Below are 24,521 nucleotides of genomic sequence, written 5' to 3'. Positions count from 1 at the left end.
TAACTGCTTACCTAAAATGCAATATGAATCATTGTATTAAAGTATTTGATTTGAATTGAAATACTGTATTGAAGGGAAATATAAGAATTAAATTTTTGTAACTCAGGAATGATAGAACTTTAGATAGCAAAAAAAAAAAATACACTGAATTGTGGTGAAAAGTTTGGATTTTTTGGTAAGCTTTTCCTTCTTTAAATCTGCAGGTCTTTTATTTATTTTATATTTGAATTATTTTCCAATTTCAGAAAAATTAAGTTTTATGCCTGATATCCAAAAGGGGCATTATTCAGAAAATGTTTAGGTTATTAAATACATATTTTAAAATAGCAAGAAGTTTAAATTAATTTTGTGTAGAAATTTTGATTTTTTTCACATGCTTGCAAGGCACCCTTTTTTCAAATAAAAGGGAAGTACAGAAATAAATAAGGTATTACATCAAAATTTAGATACAAATTTAGAAGCTTGCTTCTGCCAACTTATAAAATTCTAGCAGGGGCTCATTTAAAAATAATGATCACGTTGATTTAGTCAGGTATTTAAAATGGAGCATTCATTATTATAACTATTAAGTACTACACCATACAATTCATGGGAAGAATTTCTCTCATTTACATCACACAGACATTACATGGAATGTTTAGCCATAAATACACTTTTACTTATTGTTATACAAAATCATTATATAGACACTAGGATTCTCACAAGGGAACAGAACGTAGTTGATGTGAAATTCCATTTATCAATATACTTGAACTAAACAGCTAAGTCAGTGATGGCGAACTTTTTAGAGACTGAGTGCCCAAAAACCACCCTGCCCCTCTCTGCCCCTTCTGCTACCACTCCGCCCACCCGCAGGGCCACCCACCACCTCCACAGCCTGCCGCAGATCACCCAGGCAGCCCTGCAGCGTCATGGCGGCCATGCCCTCCACCCATGCCCAACAGCATCATCTGCACGCAATGGGACGCAAGGGCGGAATCTTGTCCCTGCTGCCGGCTGCCATGTGCTTGGCTGCGCTGGGGGTCAACTCTCCAGGGAGGCTGCTGGGGAGGGGGTTCCAGGGGGAGGCGGGGCTGGGGTGATGGTGCGTGTGCCCACAGAGAGGGTTCTGAGTGCCGTCACTGGCACTCGTGCCACAGGTTTGCCACCACTGTTAATCCATTAGGGTTCCTGCCTCTTTTGTCTGATTATTTCCTGGTTATCTTTTTGCCTCATCCACAAAGTCATCCACACATTCCAATATACATATAGAACAAATGTAGGGGATCTGTCCCTGTTGGCTGCTATTAAAAAAGATTTGTCACAAATATAATTTGGGCATGTAACAAATAAGATATTTGAGCAAGCATGACCTTATTTTTTTCAATTCATTGCCTTATTTCTTCAGTTGCCAAATAAGCTATGAACTCAGATAGTTTTCCCTCCACTTTATATAAGGATAGCGGTATTTTAGAAGAATTTTTTTAATTTTTTTTTAAATCTGGATCTGTGTCTCTGCCTGGCACCCAAACAGCCTAAAGTAGTGTACGCTGTCAAATACATTATATAAAAAAAACCTAAGATGAATATATCTCTTTCAGTCAATATTTATAAGATCACATTAAATATTTTCTATAAACCTGTGGTTTCAAGGTTTCTACCTTTTTTGATTTGACTTTTTAAAACAGAAATTCAACCAACTTCAGTTCTTCATAACTCATATTTCTTCAGATGTGTTATATTCTAACTTCAACCATGTAACTCAGCTGGCTTTCCTGTGAAGGGAGCTGACGGGGAATCCCCACCCCCTTCCGGAGCATGGGGAAATCCGGCTGTAGTTTGAATTCGGTTCCCGGAAAAAAACGCGGCCGCCATTCAGCTGACTCTCCTTATGAGAGCCAACGGGGAATCCCCACCCCTCCGGAACATGGGGGAATCCGGCTGCAGCGTTGTGCGTAACGCTGAGCAGCTATCTGGATTTTCCCTTTGGAGGGAGTTTAGCTTGGAGTGGAACTCAGCGTTGGTCCCAATGCTGAACGTCCGAGGATTTCCCTAAAAGTCATTAACCAGCTGAACACCCAGGACTGGGGAGGGAAGAAACCCCCTTCTCCAGGCCTGTCCACAGACTGACTCTCACAGAGCTATGCTGGACTCAGCTCTGCTGGAATAGTTGTGGAGTGAGACAAGAATCCACCAATATTTAATTCTATTACCTTCCTTAGACCGGGAGTCAATCTATCACGCCCACCTGGGCTGAAGACCGAGTCAAGAATGGGGAGGAGCTACCCCAGGATGGGCGTGACAAATTGGCTGACCTGGTCTAATGGGCAGAAAGGCAGAGTTAACCCATTGGTGGATTTTACGTCTCCAGTGCTGGAGAATAGCATGTTGGGAACTCTCAGCATATTGTTCTTTTTCCTAACCCTAGGAATAGTTGGAGAAAATCCATAAATGAAATTGAATGACTTTTGGCATCTGGCCAGTAAACGCTCAGCTCTATCCAGTTGCCCTGACTCTATCCCAAATTAAGGGATTAGAGGATCATAAAAAGGGAGTTTAATGGCTTTCAAAAATCTAAGTTATATTTATACAAAGAATTTTTAAATTAAAATTATGTATTTCAAATGGGAAGGAAGCTCAATGTTGAAATGGGGAAATATATTTATGCATACTTAATCAGCCACAAATTAAAAATGAAAAAAGATGTTTAATTCAATTTTGATTACCTAAGATTTGAATTCAATAACATAAGCCTGCCACCAGATGTTGTTCATTAGCAGAGTGGATTTTTAATTGATTCTACCACTTCCCACATACATAAATAAAATTGTCCTGGAGGGCTAGTTTGGAAGAGATTGATAGGAAGTGACATGTGAGCAGAGTTTAAAAATGACTTTTGTCCAGTAGTTTATTCTGTCTGAATGTTCATAACCAAACATCAATTGGATGGACTGTTCTTTCCTCAATAAATGCTTACATTCTCTCCTCAATAAATACTTAAACTTTTGAATACAGCTGGAAGGGACCTTAAAGGTCTTCTAGTCAAACTGCCTGCTTAAGCAGGAGACCTTATATTATTTCAGACAAGTGGCTGTCCAATCTCTTCTTAAAGACTTCCAGTGATGAAGCACCCACAACTTCCGATGGCAAGCTGTTCCACTGGTTAATTGATGCAGTCAGATATTAAACTGAAAAAATAAGGAGAAGGAAATTGTCCACACAATTAAAGTTGCCAAGTTTGAAAAACATAGTTTTAGATCAATCACTGCTGTCTCACCCTTAACATGCCTAAGACTAATAACTCTAAAGATAAAATAAGGGACAACACTGGTATGCTTTCTTGAGCTTCCAGAGGAAAGAGTAATGAAATAATAACAAAATGATCTTTAGAAATAGTGGTGGGTTTTGTAGAAAGACAATGTGAATTTCATGATTATGTGAATATATTTCTATAAAAAAGATTAAATACAGAATAGAATATAATAGAATAGAATAGAATAGAATAGAATAGAATAGAATAGAATAGAATAGAATAGAATAGAATAGAATAGAATAGAATAGAAAACAAAAAAAGAGAGATCATGTAAAGCAGACAACTGAATATAAACTAGTGGAGACTCAGGTGGAGAAGGACTTACAAGAAATATTGAACATGGAAAAGATAACTTGTACTCTAAGACCAGAAAGTAAATTTGAGGATAAGGGAAAAGATTTGACAAAATGGATTGCTGAGCTGTTGGGAGTACCACAAGAAATCGGGAGACAAGGGATGATGAGAGAAATCTTCAATGAATATGAAGGGGCAAAATCTTTTTACAAAGACATGATGTTTGATTTGCCTACTATTATCTATAACATTTACAAGATTATGGAAAGACTCTTTGATTCAACGGAATATATTGATTGGGAAAGATGCTTGGCAAAAGAAGAGGGCTAAAGTGAGAATTGAGGAATTAGATGATGGGGTGTATCAGAGGGAATATTTAAAAATTAAACACTTGTTTCAATATGGTTGAAGAAAAGAAAGATTTTAGATTAAGAGGGATGAACCCTCCAAGTAAGATAGTATTTTTTCTTTTCTCTTTTTTATTTTGTTTTTTGATATGAGAAATACAAAAATGTTTGGGATGATTAATATAAAGGAAATGTTTTACATATTTAAATGTAATTGATTTTAAGAAAATTCCAATGGATAACTAAAAAGGAAAAAAATGTTTTGAATAGAGTTAAAAGATTAGATCAGGGGTGTCAAACAGCCGGCCCGTGGGCCGGGCACGTCATGAGGAAATTGCGCCCACCCCATTGCCGGCAATGGGGAAAAAGCTCCGATATATTGCATGACGTCACGTGACATCGCGAGTTTGACATGTCTTGATTAGATGATTGGATTTATTAAATGGAACATTTAAAGATTAAACATGTTTAATTATAGGTAAAAAGAACAGAAGAAATTGGAAATAAGTGTATACTAGTTCAAGAGGGATATGTATTCTAAGTAGTATATTATTTTCTTATTTTTCTCTCCCCTTTTTTTCTTTTTCTCTCTTTTGTCTTTTCTTTTTCTGTTTTTCTTTTGTGTCTTTTACTTACCTACTTTTTAAGACACAAAAATAGATTTAAATACTTTAAGGTAATTAACTCTGGGAAAATTTTAACCAGTAAGAATGTTTTGAACATTGTAGGGAAAATAAATTTAAATAAGAATTGTAAAGAGGATTCATGACGAAGCAACCAAGATGACCAGATAGAAAAGAAGCATGATATTGATGTGATTATTATTGGTAGAAATTTTAGAAAAATCTTTGTATTTGTTACCTATCAAATTAATAAGAATTGTATTAATTTAAGGTTGCAAAGAGAATATTATTGGAAGAAGAGAAAATCAAGCAAAGCTATTATGTGGATTTTGGAATACAGAAACTGACTCTTAGTGATTACTTTGTTTACATAAACTGTTAGTGATTACTTTGTAAACATAAACCCAGACAACACAATGTTTACCAAATATCAAGGTGTTTATGTTAAAAAAATCAATAAAATATATTTTTTTAAAAAGTTGGCTTGTAGACATAATGGCATAATATAGGCCATTACACATAAATAAGAAATTACCTAATACAATACTAGTTGTAATCAGATAAGCCTATTGGGAAGATTACAGGACTACTTAAGATAATGTTCTTCCTTAGTAGAATTGGCCAATGATAAGCATTTGTTGGAGTTGTAATTCAAAATATCTGGAAGGTACAGTATTCCAGACTGACTGAAGAAGCCCCTGGAGCCATTTGAAGTGGAAATGGTTGACTGTATTAAGGCTACAGTCATGATCATTAATTCATATAATCTTGTCAGCTTCACGAGGATTGGCTTCCTGGATTCTAGAGAAGCTCTTACAGATCCTTGAAGTTTGAGGGATAGAATCCTGAGATACATTACCTTAAGTAGCCCTGTTTTTTTAACCACGCCACTCAGTTGAAGCCTCTCACTGCTTTCTCCACAGAGAGAATTCTGATAAGATAAGCAGAACATATAAGCAAACATAAAAGTTGACACATTGGGACCCAGAGCATTCCACAAGGAATGTGGATTACTTTGATGAATTTTCTAGGTCGGGCATAACTGCCGGCCCATGGGCCGGATGCACCACAATAAAACCGCGCCCAACCCATTGCCGGCAATGGGGAAAAAGTCGTGGTATGTCACACAATGTCACTTGACATTGCGAGTTTGACATGCCTGCTCTAGGTATTGACACAAATCCAAAGACAGTGCTTTGAACTGGAACTTCCTATATGAAATCTGAGGCCTATGATAGCCCCACTCAAAATAACTAACAATAACAAAGAAAAAACTGATAAATATCAGTTAAATATTAAAAAGGCTGATAAAGAGAAAAGTTGGCATTTCTTTCCTAAAAGTAAAAAATACGGGAGCTGAGTACAACTGCAAAGAGGTGGAATAACACAGAAAAAGCCATCCCCCCTCCCATGTATCACAGAAAAAAACTTAAAAACTGGAGGCAACTTGAGGATGGTCTTTAATGACCGAGCACATTCATAGCAAAATATACCTCAGAGAGTCAAGACTTCAAGCTATTTAAGGTTTTGCAGTAAAAACAATCCCTTAAATTATGCCCAGAAAATAACTTGCTATCTGTGCAAGACTTTTAATATCACCTGGCAGTGTGCACTATGTAGAAGGTTGCCCGCTGATTTTTGGATTGAAATTCAAGACACTCATTATGGGCAGCTCCATGAAGACCACATTGCAATTGTCATGGTGGAATTAAGCTATTTTAACTCAAAAAAGAGACGATTCCCTTTGTCTAAAAATTAAATTATTTCAGCCTACGAACTACTCAGAAATAAAGGTGCACCTATGTCATGCCAGAAAATGACATTTTATAAATATACATATTTCATTCTTCTTTTCCATATCAGACTGTAGGCTCTAGTAATCATATCTTTACATTTCAGTAGGTAAGGAAGCTTTTCCCCATCCATGTATGCCACTAAACATTTTAGGAACATGTCCAATAGTCTCTCACAAATATCCATGTTTTTGCAAATATCAAACTAATGAGCGATGTTTATTAATATATGGCTGTGATCCAATCTGAAATCCTATTTATGAAAAATATTATAGTACATTACAGTGGGATTTATATTGTACCTATGCCTCAGATTACAGCCTCATGATAGCATAATAAAACAGCACAAGCATATTTGTTTAGGTCAATTATAGTCAATTATAGTATTTGTAATACATATGTTAACAATAAATAAAACATAAAACAAAATAAAATCATAAAACAAAACATATATTGGAGATCGTCTATTCCAACCCATTCCTCAATTGAAAAATCTGCAACGCATAGGGCAACCTCCCCAATTATTCAAATCTCTGCTGAAATGGAAGCAATCATCTTCCAAAACAATCTAGCTGTAAAAACCTGGAAGGAGGGGGAATGCAAGCAACTTCACCTCCAAAGGTTAAGCGCGCGCACACACACACGTATACAGAATAGTGAAATTAGCTTCAATGCCAATTATAGAACATTAAAAATTCCAGAAGAAAAAGGTCCAAAATGTTCAGCTATCATTTAAAATAAAACTTTACTAATTAATACTGATTTACTTATTAGGAATCTTGACATTTGAGAATACCCTAGGACAGAGCTTTTCAACCTTTTCACCCATTGTACCACTTTTAGGGTATGGCAATATCCGAGGACCACGAGTCGCCTAGCAAGGGGTCAAAAACTTGATGACAAAAAAAGAAAAAGAAAAAAGTGATGAAGTACAGGTAGTCCTTGACTTACAACAGTTCACTTAGTGACTGTTCAAAGTTACAATGGCACTGAAAAAAGTGTCCCCCAAGCCACAGCCGAGCAAGATGCTTGCCTGCCCACCCAGTGGCGCTCTTCCTCCTGCCCGAGGTCTCCATTGTTGTGAGCATTTCTGTTGAGGATTGGCAGCGGGGGTGAGGTGGGGGGGTGTTTGGTTTTTATTCCCCCCCCCCCGTCTGGTGGGTGGTTACAGCAGGTTTTGGTCACTTCACATGACACTGGTACACTGTGACCGTCATAAATATGAATCGGTTGTCAAGCATCTGAATGTAAATCACAAGACCCTGGAGAGGCTGCAACATTCCAGCTGATCGGTGCTTCTTCTGGGCTCAGCGCCGATCACCAGCTGGAGCCTGGCTCTGATCCTGGCGCTTCCACTGAGCCCTGACAGCCCTGCAGCTCCAGCCGTCTCTCACTCAGGCTTGTGCGGTGCTGCGCCGGTTTGGCTCATTCCCCTCCCCCGCTACTTTTCTAGGGTGGGTCGCGTACCACCTGTCAGGTGCCAATGTACCACAGTTGGTACCCGTACCACTGGTTGAAAAGTCCTGCCCTAGGACTACATTTAGCTTTCACTCTGTGCTAGCCTCCTGAAGATACCCTAATCCATGAGTGTCAAACTTGCCACATCATGTGATGTGTCACAACATATTGCAACTCTTTTTGCAATGCTGGCAATGGGGTGGGCGTGGCTTCAGCATGATGAAACCGGCCCATGGGCCGGCAGTTTGACACCCCTGCTATAATCCAATTCAGAGTTTCCTTGGGAGGTAGAAGTAGTTTACAAGAAACAAAATTTAAATTGACCAATCAGTGATATGGATGTCATGTGTTTCAGGTGATTTCTATACCACTTGTCTAGAATTAGGTTGGATGGAGGAAAATTATCCTGGGTTGTAGATTCAGGACACTTTTTATCCAGAGTCGCCTTGCAGTGAGATGGGCAGCAAGCAAATTTAATAAATACTCTTTGACTGCAGTCATGATCTTAAAAGTCGGGAGGGTTGTCTGCATCTCTTCCAAAACCTCCTTCAGAATTTTCTAATATTTAGCTGAAATCTGGATGCTTCAGTGGACTGCCTCTAATCCTACCATTTAATACCCCATATAACAAATGTCAGGCCATTTCTGCATCATAATTTCACATGTAGAGACATTTTTTCATTTGATCGTTATCAAACTAAACACATACTCTTTCAACAGACTCTTATATGAGTTACTTCTCAAAACTCTTAATCATGATTACTTTCATCTGGATGTGCTCCAGTATGTCATCCACAATGAATGACATAGTACAAGGGTATCTACAATGTTACATCCATTATTAGACACAGCCCTCCAAAAGTGGCCTAATCAGCACAGGGTAAAGACTTTTAATCTTCTGTGATCTGAATATTAATTTACCAAACTACCTTATAAGAGTGTTAATTGGTGCAATATCATAAACAAACTGTGCATTTAATTTTAACCTTCCAGCAATTTCTTCTGTTGTATAAAAAAGTCCTCAGTAAACAATTTCAAAAATATTGGCTATACTATGAAAACATACTACATTCAATGTTGCTGGTCAACAGATTATGAGGAAAAGTAATAGGCCTTCTATAAACACTGACAAGAATCCCCTTCCACATTTTAGAAAAAGAACAGAATATTTGTCCCTTTATTAAAACACATAAGAAAAAAAGAGGCTAACATAAAAAGCAAAGAAGGCAAATCCCACTAACATTTGGGGGGAGGGGCAAGGAGGGATGATTCAGATGACAACCCCACTGTAAAATAGTAACTGGAAACAGAGCTTCCAATCACAAACAAATGATCACAAGAATTGTTTTTGAAACAAACCAGGTAAATCCAAGTCAAATAGGAGATGCAACTATATTTGAGCTGTAAAACACTTGAGACTAAGAGCTGACTCCCAAGAGAAAAACCTAATGTGGCTATTCATTAACTCTCCATCCAGTGCCTGCAAACACAATAATTCTTATTTTTATTAGTAGCTTTACCTACATTTCTTTCTCAGCAAAGGCATGAAACATTAAACATTAGAAAAGATGAAGAGTGGAAGATCTTTATAGCGCAATGTTTTGTTACAAGAATGTCATGCTAGAAGAATTTGAAATCTCTTTTAATACATATTTACACAGATATCCCACCAGTTTTAGGACTTTACAGCCTTGAAAAGATTTACTACCCTCAGTCATGGCCTCCACTGCAAAAGGAGAGCAGCGTTAGTCTACGGTGGCAAAAAACAACAGAAGCTTTCCCCATTAACGCATTTGATTAAAAGGCACAAGCTTTTGTAAACTGCAGCACACTTCATCAGATGTGGAGTGGCTAGGCAAAGGAAGACAGGATGCAGGTAGGTTGTGAGAGATTACAAATATATCAATTAAGAACTGTAACGCGTTAAAACCTATAGTTTACTGAGACCTTCTGCGATTGTCTGAAACGTTTTGATGCGAGTTCAACCATTTTTCTCTCAATGTTAAAATCCCGCTTTTTTCCAAAACAGTCTTCAGTCGGACTCCCTTTGTATGCACAAGGTAAAGCGGCAGAAGAGGGTAGCCTGTACTCCTTCTTTCCAAATCTTTTACAAAGAGAGCGTTGGCTACGGCGGCATTTGCCCTGTGCTTCATTCAATGGCCAGATAACGACAATCGTTAGGTGTCCTGTCTCCTTTCCTTCTGCATTGAATCCCCACCCCCTTCTCCATCCCACCGAAGGGCAGAGAAGCCTGTACCGCTAGAACAGACTATCTTTATCTGGTCGGGTAATAAAACATCGGTAAACAACCAAGCTCAGAGTGCCCCAAGGATTCCAGAGAAGCATATACCTGCAAGGTATTAAGTATTTCCCTCCGAGGGGGCCTGGAAGTACCTAACAGGAGGAAAGGGGGGAGAGGCGGAAACATCCAGGCCACGCGAAGGGGCGGCAGTAGCCTCCCCAATCGAGGTGTCTTCCAGATGGCCGCCCTGATTATTACGGATTAAGGGCTCTATTGGGGAGAGCTAGTATACTGGAATATTCCCAGCACTCGCGCGGAAGTCCTCCATGGCGAGAAGATGTTTTTACCTCTCGTCTTCCCCGAAGGAGTTCAAACACAAGCCACGCAGGGCGAGGAAGGACGGACAGGTCAGCCCGAAGAAAGGGAACAAGAGCTCCCACCTCACAGCGACTCTTACGACGCAACCCGGAACGTGGTTCAGGGAGACACCACGCAGATGAAGTTCAGCCTCCACCAGCAGCAACAGCATGTGTGTGGGGGGGGGGAGGAAGAGAACTGCGCAAGCGCCCTGCGCCCCACTGCGCGTCTCCCTGTTGACGCGCAACCGCAGGCCTTGGTCAGTCTTTAAGACTATAGAAGAAAGGGCAGGCTTGGGAGGAAGGAGAATTGGTCCTCGGAAAAGGACAGGAAGAGGCTTTTGTTTTCATTTTATGCTGTTCTAATAGTAACGAAACAAACTGGCCCCTCCCAGATCCAAATACTTTCTATTAAATTAACCTAATAAATTAACTACAGTGAAACTTAAGAGAGTCTTCATTTAATTCATAGCCAAATACCATATTAACCTGTCCACATGCTGAGCAAATTGAAGCTTCTGACCACATTTGCTTGCAATAATTGACAAGGATGGGAAAGCCCACTAAAAAGTCAAATAGCCCTAGAAGATAAATATATACACTGAGTAAATATTATGGTTTTGAAGCCAGTTGTGAATTCAGTTGACTAATAAATTGTAACTTGGTAAGAAATGCATTGTACTACTCTCATTAAGAGCATTATGTACACTGTACATTTTAACAAATGTTTAAAATTGACTTCTGAAATTATAAATTTATTTTTAAATGATAATATGGGAATCTGTAGATCTGTAGACTTAAGAAACAGTAATTTAATTTAAAGGAGACCACTCTTAGATAGTACAGGTCGTTTTCAGTTGTAATTTACTTTTTTTACAATCATAATAGATCTGCCTGACTGCTAACTAGTAATTAACTCTTGTGCGGCAGTTTATTTAAATGCATTCTAAATACACAATCAGAGAGCTGGAGGTATGTTAAATTGTAGGATGCTTCATGTCTGCAAAGTAATAGCAGAAAGGTCAGACATTTATTTATTTATTGTATGGTATACAATGTCAGGGAAATCTATAAATGCTAGACACAATGCAGTCCTGACAACCTTAATTGCTAGTTTATTCTGTTCAGCACTTGCATGCCTATCCTTGATGCACCAAAGGGAGCAAACTAGCTTACACCAGCTGACTAACAGAGCTCAGCTTGCTGGCTCCTCCACCAGTCTCACCTCACCTCATGTGTTATGTTACCTTGTGTTTGGCCAAGCCCAGCACCAGCTTCGCCTCTCTGCACACGCATGAACGCAGCAAGATTTTCCCCACCAAAGCGGTACCCATTTATCTATTTGCGGTATTGCTTGCTTTGAAACTGCTGGGTGGGTAGGAGCTAGGGAATGAGTGACAGGAGCTCCCGCTGTCTCTGGAGCTAGGCTCGAACTGCTGGAGTGCAGATCATTTCTAGCAGGCAATTTCAGCATCATTAAGCCCCTGTGCCATCAAGTCCCCAGGTCAGACATATTTCTCTACAGTCTTTGTCTTAGCATCTTATAAAGATGCTTATAAAGAAAATAAGATTAGAACTGAATTAATTTTGTACAAGTTTTATAATTGTTTTTTTTTTTCTGTACGGTTAAACTAAATTTAAACAACTATGAATTTTTTAATATCAATTTCAGTCTTCCTGAAAACAAACTTTCTCAAATATGGCCAAAGTGCAGAGTACTTCTGTTATCTACATTACTTTAACCCAGTTTACTAATCCAACATAATTAATCTAATTGCCATTGGAAAAGAGAAAGATAACATATAGGTAATGGGAAACAATTATAAAAACTATATTATGTATGTTATGGATTACTACTAAAACTGGTAAAACTAATAAAATATCAGTTGAAAGAGGTATATAATTTATTTTAAGTAGAATAAGGAATATTTATGCTTGCTGCTCTTTTTAATTTTTATGCTGATTAACTGGACAGGTCTTTCAGATTGCAAGCTGGGAAACTGTTAAAGCTAGGCCCTTCCTGGGTGGTTAAAACTACTAGGGAGGTGACGTGGTTGAATCCATTAGCTTCTTTGAGAAATGGGGTGGTTCCTGTGACTCTGAAGGACATAATAGCATGTTCCCTCCTTAAGAAGCCATCATTCTGAACACTTGTTGTCCAGTTTCCAATCTTTCTTTTTAGGGATGATTGTTGAAAAATTTGTGATGTAACAGTTCCAGAGTATCCTGAAGGAAATAGATGATCTGGATCTATTCTTGTTGGGTTTCAAGCCAGGACACAGTACTGAGCTGGCATCGATCGTGCTTTTTTTTAATCAACATATTTAGTGTAGCTTCTTCTTGGACATAGTTCCTACACCCTGAAATAATATCCCCCAAAGGTCCATATAGTCTGGTCTTTTATTTTTCTGACTTTATGTAAAAAGTCCAGAATTGGGTGTTCTTTAAATCTATGTAAATATGTACAAATCTATGTGGATAAATTACTTTAAAATTATTTACAGTATTGCATCAGACGCACCTTGGATGATTCCAAAATGCTAAACAGGGTCAAATTTATTAGGGTTCAATTAAAAATAATCCTCTATCTCTATAACTTTAGTTTAAATGATATTATAATAAATTTTTAAAAAGACAATAATTCTTGAAATGATTTCTTTTGTTATCTGAATTTTCTTCTTTACGTAATTAATACCATTTGCTACATCTGGTGCTGGCATGCAAAGAACGTATTTTGCATAAATTTTTCAATATTGAATATCAGTAATGTAACTCCTATCTTCCAGTGAAATGCCAAGCTTGACAGCAGTTTCTCTTGAAGTTATCTGTCACTTAATCTGTTCATCAACCTTTCTGACATGAAACTTGTCAGTTACTGTCACAGGTTGTTCACTTCATTCTTGATCACACAACAAGCTCTTCCAGGTCCACCATCTTTCCATTTTTTGACCAAGGAGTACACAGTTCTTAACATCAAAGTAGTAATTAGAGAAACAACATGATTCAGCAGCAAATTTCAATTGGAGGGACTCTTTCGACAATCAAAATTCAATCATGGCACAATGCTTAAAGCACATTGCTCAAAATTTACTGCAGGCTTCCATTTTACAAATAATGCAATCTTTTTCTACAATAGTTTATTCCCAACTAAAGTGACAGAAAGATGCTAAGGAACACACCAGTTTTTTTAATGCATCACTATTTCCATCTGCTGGCAGTCTATAACTTTGGAAGCATGACTGTACTTGTTATTCAATCTACACATAACAAATCTGACATTTGTCATATTTCAACAAAATAAGTTTTAAGGCACTTTTGATTTGAATGACCTGAAAAAGTTTGAAAAATCCTGCCCACGTACTATGCTTCAAAGGTTTTTGATGACTGAAATCATTACCAATTACATGTCAGCTGGAAATAAACAGTTTGTGTGGTTTTATTGTGGCTATGATGACAGATTAGATTTCAGCAAGCTCCTGTTTTGGAAATTAATGGTCTTAGAGAGATTAGCAGTGCTAAGTGCTTGCTTGTTTTCTCACACATAATCTATAGATTTGTAGATAAATGAATGCTATGTGGGGGAAAGTGAATTTCAGTATAAATTCCTTCAAAAATATACTGATTCAGGAAAAATCTAAAATAGTCTAGCACTTGAGAAAGCATGGAGAGGGTGGTAATTTGACAAGCAATGCCATAATTTTTCTTTTGCAAAATTATCATTATACATTTATTATAAATTCAGCACTTCTATATTGTTCTACATTTATGTTTTAAGCAAATATCCATGCAGCCATCAAGTTAGACCAATCTCTGTCAGATAAATGCTTTCATCAACCAGTTTCCCAGGAAAATCTTCAGTTCTTTAAAGGATAATCTAGTAATCTCTCTGACCTTTCCTGTGTTTCACCTGTTCATTTACTTCTTTCAAATTTGCCAATCTTTTTCTAGGCCAATGTTTTGCTAGTTATTGACCAAATATGTAAATACTATTACTACTTTCTAGACTTATCTTCTTTGATTATATATCCAAATGTCTGCTTACTGTTCACATCAAATAAGCAGTCAATTTTAATTTCCTCCAAACAAATTATTCTTTTTCTAATCCATGGTATTCTTGGTATCTGTCTCTAAATTTGAAAGGGTTTCCCTTCCTTCTATTATTCTCAATATTTTCAAACATTATTGCTTAAAAGGCTATTGCTTAGATATTCTGAGCATTTTTGTCACAGAAATATCCTTATCCTTTTATGATCTTGTTTAAATTTATCACTTTTTCCCAGGATTTTTTTTTAAACTTGGAGTCTAGCATTATTCTGTGATCAAGTACTCAGTGCCATCTAGTGCCTGGTAATTGTTCTAATATACAGCTGTAACCTACCCAAATTGAATATGGTATTTTTCCATCAAAGTTTTATAGAGATTTTAGATTGTATAGGATTCTACAGAGGTTTTTTTTCATGAAGAAAGTCTATGTGATTGCTAGAAGTCAAAAACACCACTTCTATTTTTTCAGCCTTCAGTATCCTTAATTATTAAATTGTCTACTTCTGAATTAAATAGTAAGATGCAAATTATAAAATCACAGCATAAGGAAGATACTGGGTGAGGTGAAAGTTGTATCTTAGTGTACATCAGAGGTTACTAGGCATAATCAAGTTTCACAGTTATAAAACACAGGTGCACTTTTGTTATTCAGGTAGTCCTTGACCACAACTGAGTCCAAAATTTCTGTTGCTAAGCAAAACATTTGTTAAGTGAATTTTACCCCATGTTATGACCTTTCTTGCCATGGTTGTTAAATGAATCACTGCTGTTGTTAAGTTAGTTAACATAGTTGTTAAGTGAATCTGGCTTCCCTATTGACTTTGTCAGAAGATCACAACCGGTGATCACATGTCCCTGGGACATTGCAACCATCATAAATATGAGTCAGTTGCCAAGTGTCTAAGTTTTGATCACATGACTGTGGGGATGCTTCAACAATCTTAAGTCTGAAAAACAGTCATAAGTCATTTTTCTCATTGTAACTTTGAATGGTCACTAAATGAACAGTTGTAAGTTGAGGACTACCTGTATAACATTTATGAACAGAAAATTGATCATTTTTTTTCATGTTGGTTTTCAGAGGCCTTAATATGGGTATCTAAATTAGTTTAACACCCCATCTTTCTAATTAGGAATTATTCACTACCTGCAACATATCAGAAGAAAGCAACAGTAAACAAATTCCATACTGTTACCACAGGAAGGAATGTGTCACCAAGAGCTGAGCTTGACTCACAGGAGTATACCAATATACTCATGTTTCCCCGGTATCTTAAGATGTTTTCTTTTAGCTAATACAGCTTTTCTAGCTTAGCTTCCCCCAAATGCTTTGAACAGTCACAAAGCCTGGAATTCTTGAAACTGCCATCCCAACATATCTGGAAGGAATCAAATTAGGCAATGCTGACTTCACCACTTTGGTTGACTTTCATAGTAGACAGGCCACAATATATAGCTTATTATATTCTTAAAAATGTGTATAATTTTTTTAAAATTAAATGGGTTTAAGTAGCACCAAGGTTTGGCAATGGTTCAAATTTGGAGAAATGGGCAGTGCTTTATAAAGTTAGGCTCTGGGAACAATGCTTCCTTGCCCTTTCTGCCTACTGAAAATGGCCAGAAAATGACACCACTGGTTTGAATGACTGATTTGTATCTTTGCTGGAAAGGGGGAGAGAGAAAAGTCATATAATTTGTACTAATGAATTTAATACTGCAAACACGGGTTTAGGTCAAAGCGATTTTTTGCTTTCATACTACAAATACTGGCTTCTGATTTTGCACAACAAACATTGGTTAAAATCTTGCAGAGGCTCATAATTCTAAGTAATGAGCCTCTGCAAGCTCATTACTTAGCTATTAAAGTATCCCAATCTTCAAATTTTATGCTACAAACACTGATAGATAAGTGCTTTTTATAAATTATACTTTAGTTCATAAAAGATTTATGATTTTATATTAAAACATTGCTGTAATAGTAAGGTGACCAACCGCCCTCCTTTAGGGAGGACAGTCCTTCTTTTGTAAGTTCTGTCCTCCCTTGAAAAGTGTCCTCCTACATGTCCTCCTTTTTGATATTTGAAGACTAATCTGCAGGGCTTTTTTTTCTCATAGAACACTTAGAATGGCATTCCGGCACCTTTTTTGGATGTTTTTTTTTTCAGCTTTTGCATGTGCTGTGCTACTCCTGCTATTGGCTTTTGAAAGCTAATAGGAATTGCTGCTGAGCGTGCCAAAATACCCGGCTGGCAAACTTTGCACATGCAAGTTGTCTGTATTATTGTTGCAGGGAATAAAATGTTTCTTTTATTTACGATATTTTTTTCTTCAATTTATTTGTGTCCTCCTTTTCATTGTAAAAAAGTTGGTCACCTTAGTAATAGGTAACAATTAGCTTAAGATTTATGAAACTAAACCAACTTTGCTTGGTTTAGCTGGCAGAGATTTGAAATTTCTAGACTGACAGTGTTTTAAACTGACCCAGATTTGTAATTTCCTGTCAAAAAATTCTAAACTGATTAATACAAAAATGAAAGGGAAAATTCACTGCAGAATTAAAAACTATATCCAAGAAATGATCAAGAAAAATGGGAAGTAAAGTACTTGCTTATGAAGATCTGATGCATACTTATTTGTTACAAATAAAAATACTATTGATTTATAATCTTAGATATATGAAAGGAGAGAGCTCATCAAGGGCTTATTGGAAAATAAGACAGCAAAGGCTTACCATTAATCCTTGAGAATAAAACCGTATGAACCAGGAATTAAGGGGAAGTCTTACAAGACTAATATATCCCTCTCTAATTGGTAGAATCAGTGTTACATTCACATATACTCAGGCATGCAGAGTTTACTTTTAATATTTGAAGTTAAGACAATCATTCAGAAATCTAGAAAAAATCATAGAGTGTAAAAAGGGATACTTCTTTGAAACACAACTTTCCAGTTAGTTAGTGCTGATGAGATTCAAAGAAACCATAACTGATTGAATGAATTATTGGTAATTTCAATAAGCATGGTTAAATGCTGGTGGCTCATCTTTCTAATTATTAATTTAATATTTAATATTTATTGCTACGTATATGTAGGGATGTGGGTCTATACATATGTTGTTCATAGTTTGTTTAGGTGTGTGTCATGGATGTGTTTCACTTTGAGAAACTAAATTTAATTTTTGATGTGTGCCATTGTGACCACAGTATAAAAATGACAATAAAGGTTATCTTATCTTATCTTATCTTATTTTATCTTATCTTTTGCCCCTTAACCTATGTAGCCATGGGTGCTGAAGCTATCATGCAGAAGGAGACTGCATGATAGCTTCCTAGAGAGGTCCCATTTTTATGGGGCTTTCCTAGGATGTTTATCATTTTTTATTTATTACATTTGTTAGCTGCCCATCTTACCACAGGACATAGGACAACACTGGATGGCCATCAGTCTCACATGGCTCAGCAAAACTGTAGCACAAGCATGGCTCAGAACGAACAAAAACTTGTAATAGAAATCAAGGATAATAAAAAAAGTTTCTTCCAACATATTAACAAGAAAAAAGTCAAGGAAACTGTAGGTCCACTAAAGAGAGAAGATGGCAAGGAAATAACAGACAACAGGGAGAAAGCAGAGCTGCTTAACTCATACTTTGCATCAGTCTTCACACAAAAAGAAACTATACCCCAACATTCCCAAAAAAAAACACTGCAAAAGACAAACTAGAAACAAAAATTAAAATAAGCAAGAAAATGGTAAGAGAACACCTATCCGACCTTGACGAATATAAATCACTGGGACCCGACAGATTACATCCCAAGGTTCTGAAGGAGCTGGCAGATGTTATCTCAGAACCATTGTACCACATCTTTCATAAATCCTGGAGCACCAGGGAAGTACCTGAGGATTGGAAAAGGGCTGATGTGGTTTCCATCTTCAAGAAAGGGAAAAAAACAGACCCAGGAAACTACAGACCAATCAGTTTAATATCAATACCTGGGAAGATCCTAGAAAAGATAATTAAAAAACAGATCTGCGAACAACTAGAAGCAAACAAAATTATAACTAGTAGCCAGCATAGGCTTATTAAAAACAGATTGTGCCAAACCAATCTTATTTCATTTTTTGATAAAGTGACTAAACTAGTAGATCAACGAAATGCTGTGGAGGAGTATATTAGATTTCAGTAAGGCATTTGATAAAGTAGACCACAACCTACTCCTTGGTAAGCTAGAAAAAGATGGACTAGACAACAAACAAGATCTGTAGCTGGCTGGCAAACCACACTCAACAAGTAGTCCTCAATGGCACAACATCTACATGGAGAGAAGTAAGCAGTGGGGTACCATAAGGTTCCGTCTTAGGCCCAGTACTCTTCAATATCTTCATTAATGACTTAAATGAGGGAATTGAAGGGGAACTCATCAAATTTGCAGATGATACCTAACTGGCAGGAGTAGCCGACATCAGAAAACAAACTCAGGATCCAAAAAGATCTTGACAAACTTGAACTTGAACAATGGGCCCTATCCAACAAAATGAGTTTCAATGTGGAGAAAAGCAAAGTCTTAGATTGAGGGAGGAAAAATCAAAGATACAAGTACAGATTGGGCGAGGCCTGGTTTAAAAACAGTAACTGTGAGAAGGATCTTGGAGTCCTGGTGGACAATCACTTGACTATGAGCCAGCAGTGTGCACCAGCAGCCAAAAAAGCTAATACAATTTTGGGTTGTATAAACAGAGGCATAGAATTGATTTCCGGTTCCGGAACGCGGCAATGCCGGTCACTCCTGGAAACTTCTTTCCAGGACGTCTGGAGTTTCCTTCGCCGGTAGACCCCCTAGGGGGTCAAAAGTCGCCCTATAGGGGCGACCACTGAGGAGGAGGCCAGCTGGTAGATAGGTGAGGGCGGCAGCTTCCCCCGAATCTCCAGCTTCTCCTTAGAGCCGACGGAGCAAAGATCGGCCTGTAAGATGGCCGATCACCCTGCTGCACCAGCTGAAAGTCACATCGTCATCTAAGCGGTAACGACCCACCGCGGATGATCCGGGTGAGATCCCTTTTGTTCCTCTCCATACCCCTGCTGTTTTTGCCTGTAGAAGCTGTTTGTGCTATCATTTCCCCGTCTGGAGAAAGTGGCTTTAGTAATCGTGGGAACAAGCGTGTTTTACAAAAAGAAAAGAAAAAAACAAATAAATATTCATTTAAAGACTATACTCTATTCTTACTTACATTGTGCTGTAGAAAATCCTGTTTTTTGTGTTTTTTGGAGCGGTATTATATCGGCAAAGTATTTTTTTTCTATCCTCCCTTTAAAAGATAGATAAAAGGAAAAAAAAACTGGCGTTTGAAGAAGTTTTATTTAGCTCACTGAGGACACCTACTGGTCAAAAGTTAATATTGGATTGTTGGTTATTTGGAGATGAGAGAGCTTTGGCCTTCAAACTGTTTTTCAAGAAAAAAGATAATTTGAGCTAGCTGTGTGATCTGTGGGGGTGGATAATGTTCAACTGTAACCTTCACTAAAAAGGAAAAGGACTCTTCTCCAACTATTGCTAAAATGGAGAAGCCTCAATCACACTTAAACTGTAAACTTACATTGGAAAAGATCTATAAGGCTAAAGAAGAAATATGTACTACAATAAAAGAGGCTACTACAGAACTAAGAGCTAGAATCTCTGCTTTAAAACATAAAACTGACTCCCAGACTACACTTGACTACTCTGCAAAACAGATTATACAAGAAGAGGTTTTAACTGAGGATAAGGGTAATCTTATTTTGCCTTACAAGCAAGACCAGGAAAAGCAAAGACTGAACTTCGGACTTCTGAAGCAACGAGGCTTTATGGACAAGAGAAACAGAGGATTAAATCAGAGATCAAGACGGTCGGTATTGAATCAAGTGACACTACAAGCAACAAAAAGAGACCTATTATCTGGAAGGGAAGCCCTGTTATGGAAACCTACCTGGCAAAAGAGGAAAGCTAGAATAAGATTGAAAAATAAAATTTAAAATTTCTTAAATTGGATTAAAGGCAACCTAGAACTATGGACTGATGTAAGGACTGAGATTTTGAGTTTGAAGTAAAAAGATGTCTTAGAGTTGGAGTGAATCAATAATTAATTGAATGTTAATTAAATAAGATGACTTGTTTGTCCTATAACATGTAAAATTTAATCTTTACTTAAAGGATTGAAATGATTTAAGGTTTGATATTAATTTAATTCAAAGAGATTGATTAAGTGAAGGATTAGATATCTATAGAATAGTTTGATAAATACATACATTTTGATGTGTCTAGGATAGATTAATATTTTTGTTTAAAAACGAGATATCTTTCTATATAAGGGATTAAAGACAATTTAGAATACTAGGAATGTTCCTTTTAGAATGTTAGGTTTATTTCTATGAAAATTATGATGTAATGGAATGATGAAAATTGAAGAGATGTTTCAGATTTGAAGTGAATTAATAGTTAACTGAAATTTAATAAGATGATGTGATTTTCTGATGATATGGACATTAGTCATGATAATTAATTGGAGATTTTAATTTTGTTTAATAAAATGACATGATTTAAGGTATATTTTTTAGCTTGAAGAGATAGATCAATTGATAGATCTGATAAGTACAGGATAGATTAATATTTTACTCTAAATAAGGGAGAGTAATGGAAGAAGAAACAAATAAGATTTTGATAAAATTAAGAAAGTAGAACATATGTGGAAGGGATATTTGAATTGAAAATGTTTTTATTTAAAGTTAATTTGATTATGGTAGAAATTGATGAAGCTTAAAAACAGGTTCAGGTTGAATAAATTTAAGCTAGAATTGGATATTTTAAATATATTATGCTATTTGAGGGAAAAAGAGAGGGAATATTTGACGTATTGATTATATTATGTAAATATGTCTTTTTTCAAGATGTTTGATTACCCCAACACCACGGTGTGTCCTGAATATGTTGCTTTAAGAATTTAAAAAAACAATAAAATTTGTTTAAAACAAAAAAAAAACAGAGGCATAGAATCAAGATCATGTGAAGTATTAGTACCACTTTATAAAACCCTAATAAGACCACACCTGGAATACTGCAACCAATTTTGGTCACCATACTACAAAAAAGATGTTGAGAGTTTGAAAAAAATTCAGAGAAGAGCAACTAAGATGATTAAAAGCAGTGGTGGAATTCAAATATGTGAACAGCTGGTTCTCTGTATAGATGCCATTTCCAGAAGTCCATTCTGGGGCTGGGCAACAAAAAATTAGCTACCGGTTCTGCCAAACTGGTGCGAATCGGCTGAATTCCACCACTGATTAAAGGCCTGGAGACTAAAACATACGAAGAACGATTGCAGGACTTGGATTTGGCTAGTTTAAAGAAAAGAAGAAATAGGGGAGAAATGATAGCAGTATTCCAGTATTTGAGAGGATACCACAAAGAAGAGGGGATCACATTATTCACCAAAGCACCAGAGGGCAAGACAAAAAACAATGGTTGGAAACTGATCAGAGAGAAGCAACCTGGAATTAAGGAGAAACTTCCTGATAGTGAGGACAATTAACCAGTGGAATAGCTTGCCTCCAGAAATTGTGGGTGCTCCATCACTGGAGATTTTTAAGAAGAGGCTAGACAGTCACTTGTCTGAGATGGTATAGGTCCATGGTGGCGAACCTATGGCATGCGTGCCACAGGTGGCACACAGACTCCTCTCTGTGGGCATGTGCGTCATCGCCCCAGTCCTAGGCCTTCAGCTGGGTTTTATAAAACTTTTTCTCTTTAGGCCTCTGCCGCTATGTGCAAAAAAAAAAGGTTCTATCAATCAATTTCAACTTCTCACGGAAAAAAAATCTCGCAAAGTTGGAATTGATTGAAATTTTTAGTCCCACCAAGTCTGCCGCTACCACTGCAGCCTTGCCCACCCAATGGGCCATGCTCACCCAATGGGCCACGCCCACCCAATGGGCCATGCCCACCCGTCACCTGATGATACATAAGTGAGTTTTGGGTTGCAGTTTGGGCACTCGGTCTCTAAAAGGTTCTCCATCACTGGTATAGGTCCTCCTTCTTAAGCAGGAGGCTGGATTAGAAGACCTCCAAGGTCCCTTCCTATTCTATTCTATTCTATTCTATTCTATTCTATTCTATTCATGCTTTTTTGACAGTGGTCTTTGAAGTCTGCTTTCATGTGCCAGGATCAGTTTCCATTATGTCATGATGCTATAACACATAAGGATAATGCAATCCAAAGGGCAGATCATCTGAGCTCTACCATATGCTCAGAACTGGTGGGTGGATGGAAAGTACCTTCAGAGATTGTTCCTCCAGTGCCATTGGATCCTGGCTGCAAGGAGGTTTTCAATTGTTGCATTGTGAATTTTTACTTGAATAAGAGAAAAATAAGAAATATAAAAAGAAAGAAAGAAGTAGTGCAGGAAACAATAAAGGAAAAGAAACAAAGATAATTAAAGGAGTGACTTCTGATTTCATTACAGCAGTTACCTTCAAAATTATTGTCCCTCCTCTCTCTTAAACATAACAATAATCAATTCATCTTCTTATTCAATACTTTTCCAATTGCCCAGTTTAAAAACCATTATCTTAGCTCTTTCCATTTTCAGCAAAATGTCCATAAAGTATTCGATATTCCACAAAAATACTTATTGTCTTTTATTTTGGGTACCTCAATATATTTCCATTTTTTACACATAAAGTTAAATTTCTGCACAATGAAAAAGCACCATGCTAGAAGAATAAATAGTAAAAAACATTTTATAGGATTTTGTGTCAATTTTTTTACATTTCCCCAAGGAAATCCAACTCATTAGTGTAGCCCCAGAATATTATCCAGCCTAATATTTCACTTTGTAATCACTAATCCAGCGTTTCTCAACCTCAACAACTTTAAAATGTGCAGACTTCCAGAATTGCCCTGCCAGCTTGGGAAAATTTAATCTGGGAGTTAAAAGTCCACATATCTTAAACTTACTGAGGCTGAGAAACACTGTCCTAGTGGAAAAGAGTACTCAATGAAAGCAGCCAAGCTATTGCTAAAATTTAATGTCTTCATTTCCATCTGATATATGAGTTTGAAAACTGATTTACTGATTTCAAAAAATAGTTTCAATACTCCAAATATTTTGAGCATCTTGAAGAACTTTTTTCTTCCTAGCATTTTCATGCAAATCCATTTTTTTAGGTTCAATCCATTGTTGATCCATTTGGTTGTAACAGGAATTGACTGGCTTGTTGCCTGAGCCTGACATCATGGGCTGAAAGAGAGTGATTGGCCCAAAGACATCCAGCTGGCTTTCATCCAAGACAAGATTGGAATTCACAATCTCTTGGTTTCTGGCCTAAACTGGAAGAATCACTCTTTGTTAACATTTTTGCCTAAGCACGTGGAGATCAGAGTCAATGCTAGCTAGCTTTATTGGCAGATGCTACTGAAATTAATCCTTGATGCACTCTGATGGCAATTTCCTCTTTAAGAAATTTGTAAATAACAAGGGTGCAGATCTAAATAAGTCTTACTGTTTTAAACTGTTGTCCAGGTGTCCATCTGAAATAATCTCAATAGCTGTTAGTATATATGTATTAACTCAAAGGCAGGGCTAGTTCTAGAAAAAAGATCCATGGGAATGAAAACAACTCGTGTTGGCTATTCTTTTAAAATATTTTAAATCAACTGCTTGAGGTGCCATCTTGCAGTTCCTCACGAGTAGAGAAACAAGCTCATGTTACTTCCTGCCTTAATAAAGCAGATAACATAACCTCTTATTGACATGAGGAAGCTTGGACAATCACCTCATTCTCTTCCTCCAATAAAAATCCTCTCTGTGTAAGTAGGAGTCATTTCCCATGGCAGGTTAGGGAATTCTGGGAATTGAAGCCCACATATCGTAACGTTGCTGGGATTGAACAACACTGCAGTAAACTATGACAAGAGTGACAATGGAGTTACACCGTCGGTTGTAATGCAGTCCGTTTCCCCCCCCCCCAACCTATCCCTCTCCAGTTGTTTAGGGCAGCAAGTCTACATTATCCATAGTCAGCACTGGAACCTGCTCGGGATG

At 37.2% G+C, this 24,521-nt stretch overlaps 1 protein-coding gene across 5 annotated transcripts in view; it reads right to left on the bottom strand.

Moving 5' to 3' along the window:
* Nucleotides 1–24,521, bottom strand: part of NDRG3 (NDRG family member 3) — a 56,970-nt gene that overhangs the window by 32,072 nt on the left and 377 nt on the right. The window contains exon 1 of one of the 5 annotated variants that reach the window (XM_039319149.1): nucleotides 10,397–10,609. The exons of 1 other annotated variant lie outside the window; for it this stretch is intronic. The gene's annotated coding sequence lies outside the window, so the exon portion shown is untranslated. Of the gene's footprint in view, nucleotides 1–10,396; nucleotides 10,610–24,521 lie in introns of those variants that run through there. 3 more of the 5 variants (XM_039319153.1, XM_039319147.1, XM_039319152.1) reach the window with 3 other exon arrangements.

This window comes from Crotalus tigris, unplaced genomic scaffold (genome assembly GCF_016545835.1).
Source record: "Crotalus tigris isolate CLP2741 ecotype Arizona unplaced genomic scaffold, ASM1654583v1 scf7180000022411.5474196:2289641, whole genome shotgun sequence".
NCBI classification, from domain to species: Eukaryota; Metazoa; Chordata; class Lepidosauria; order Squamata; family Viperidae; genus Crotalus; species Crotalus tigris.
This window is presented reverse-complemented; position numbering and strand designations above follow the sequence as displayed.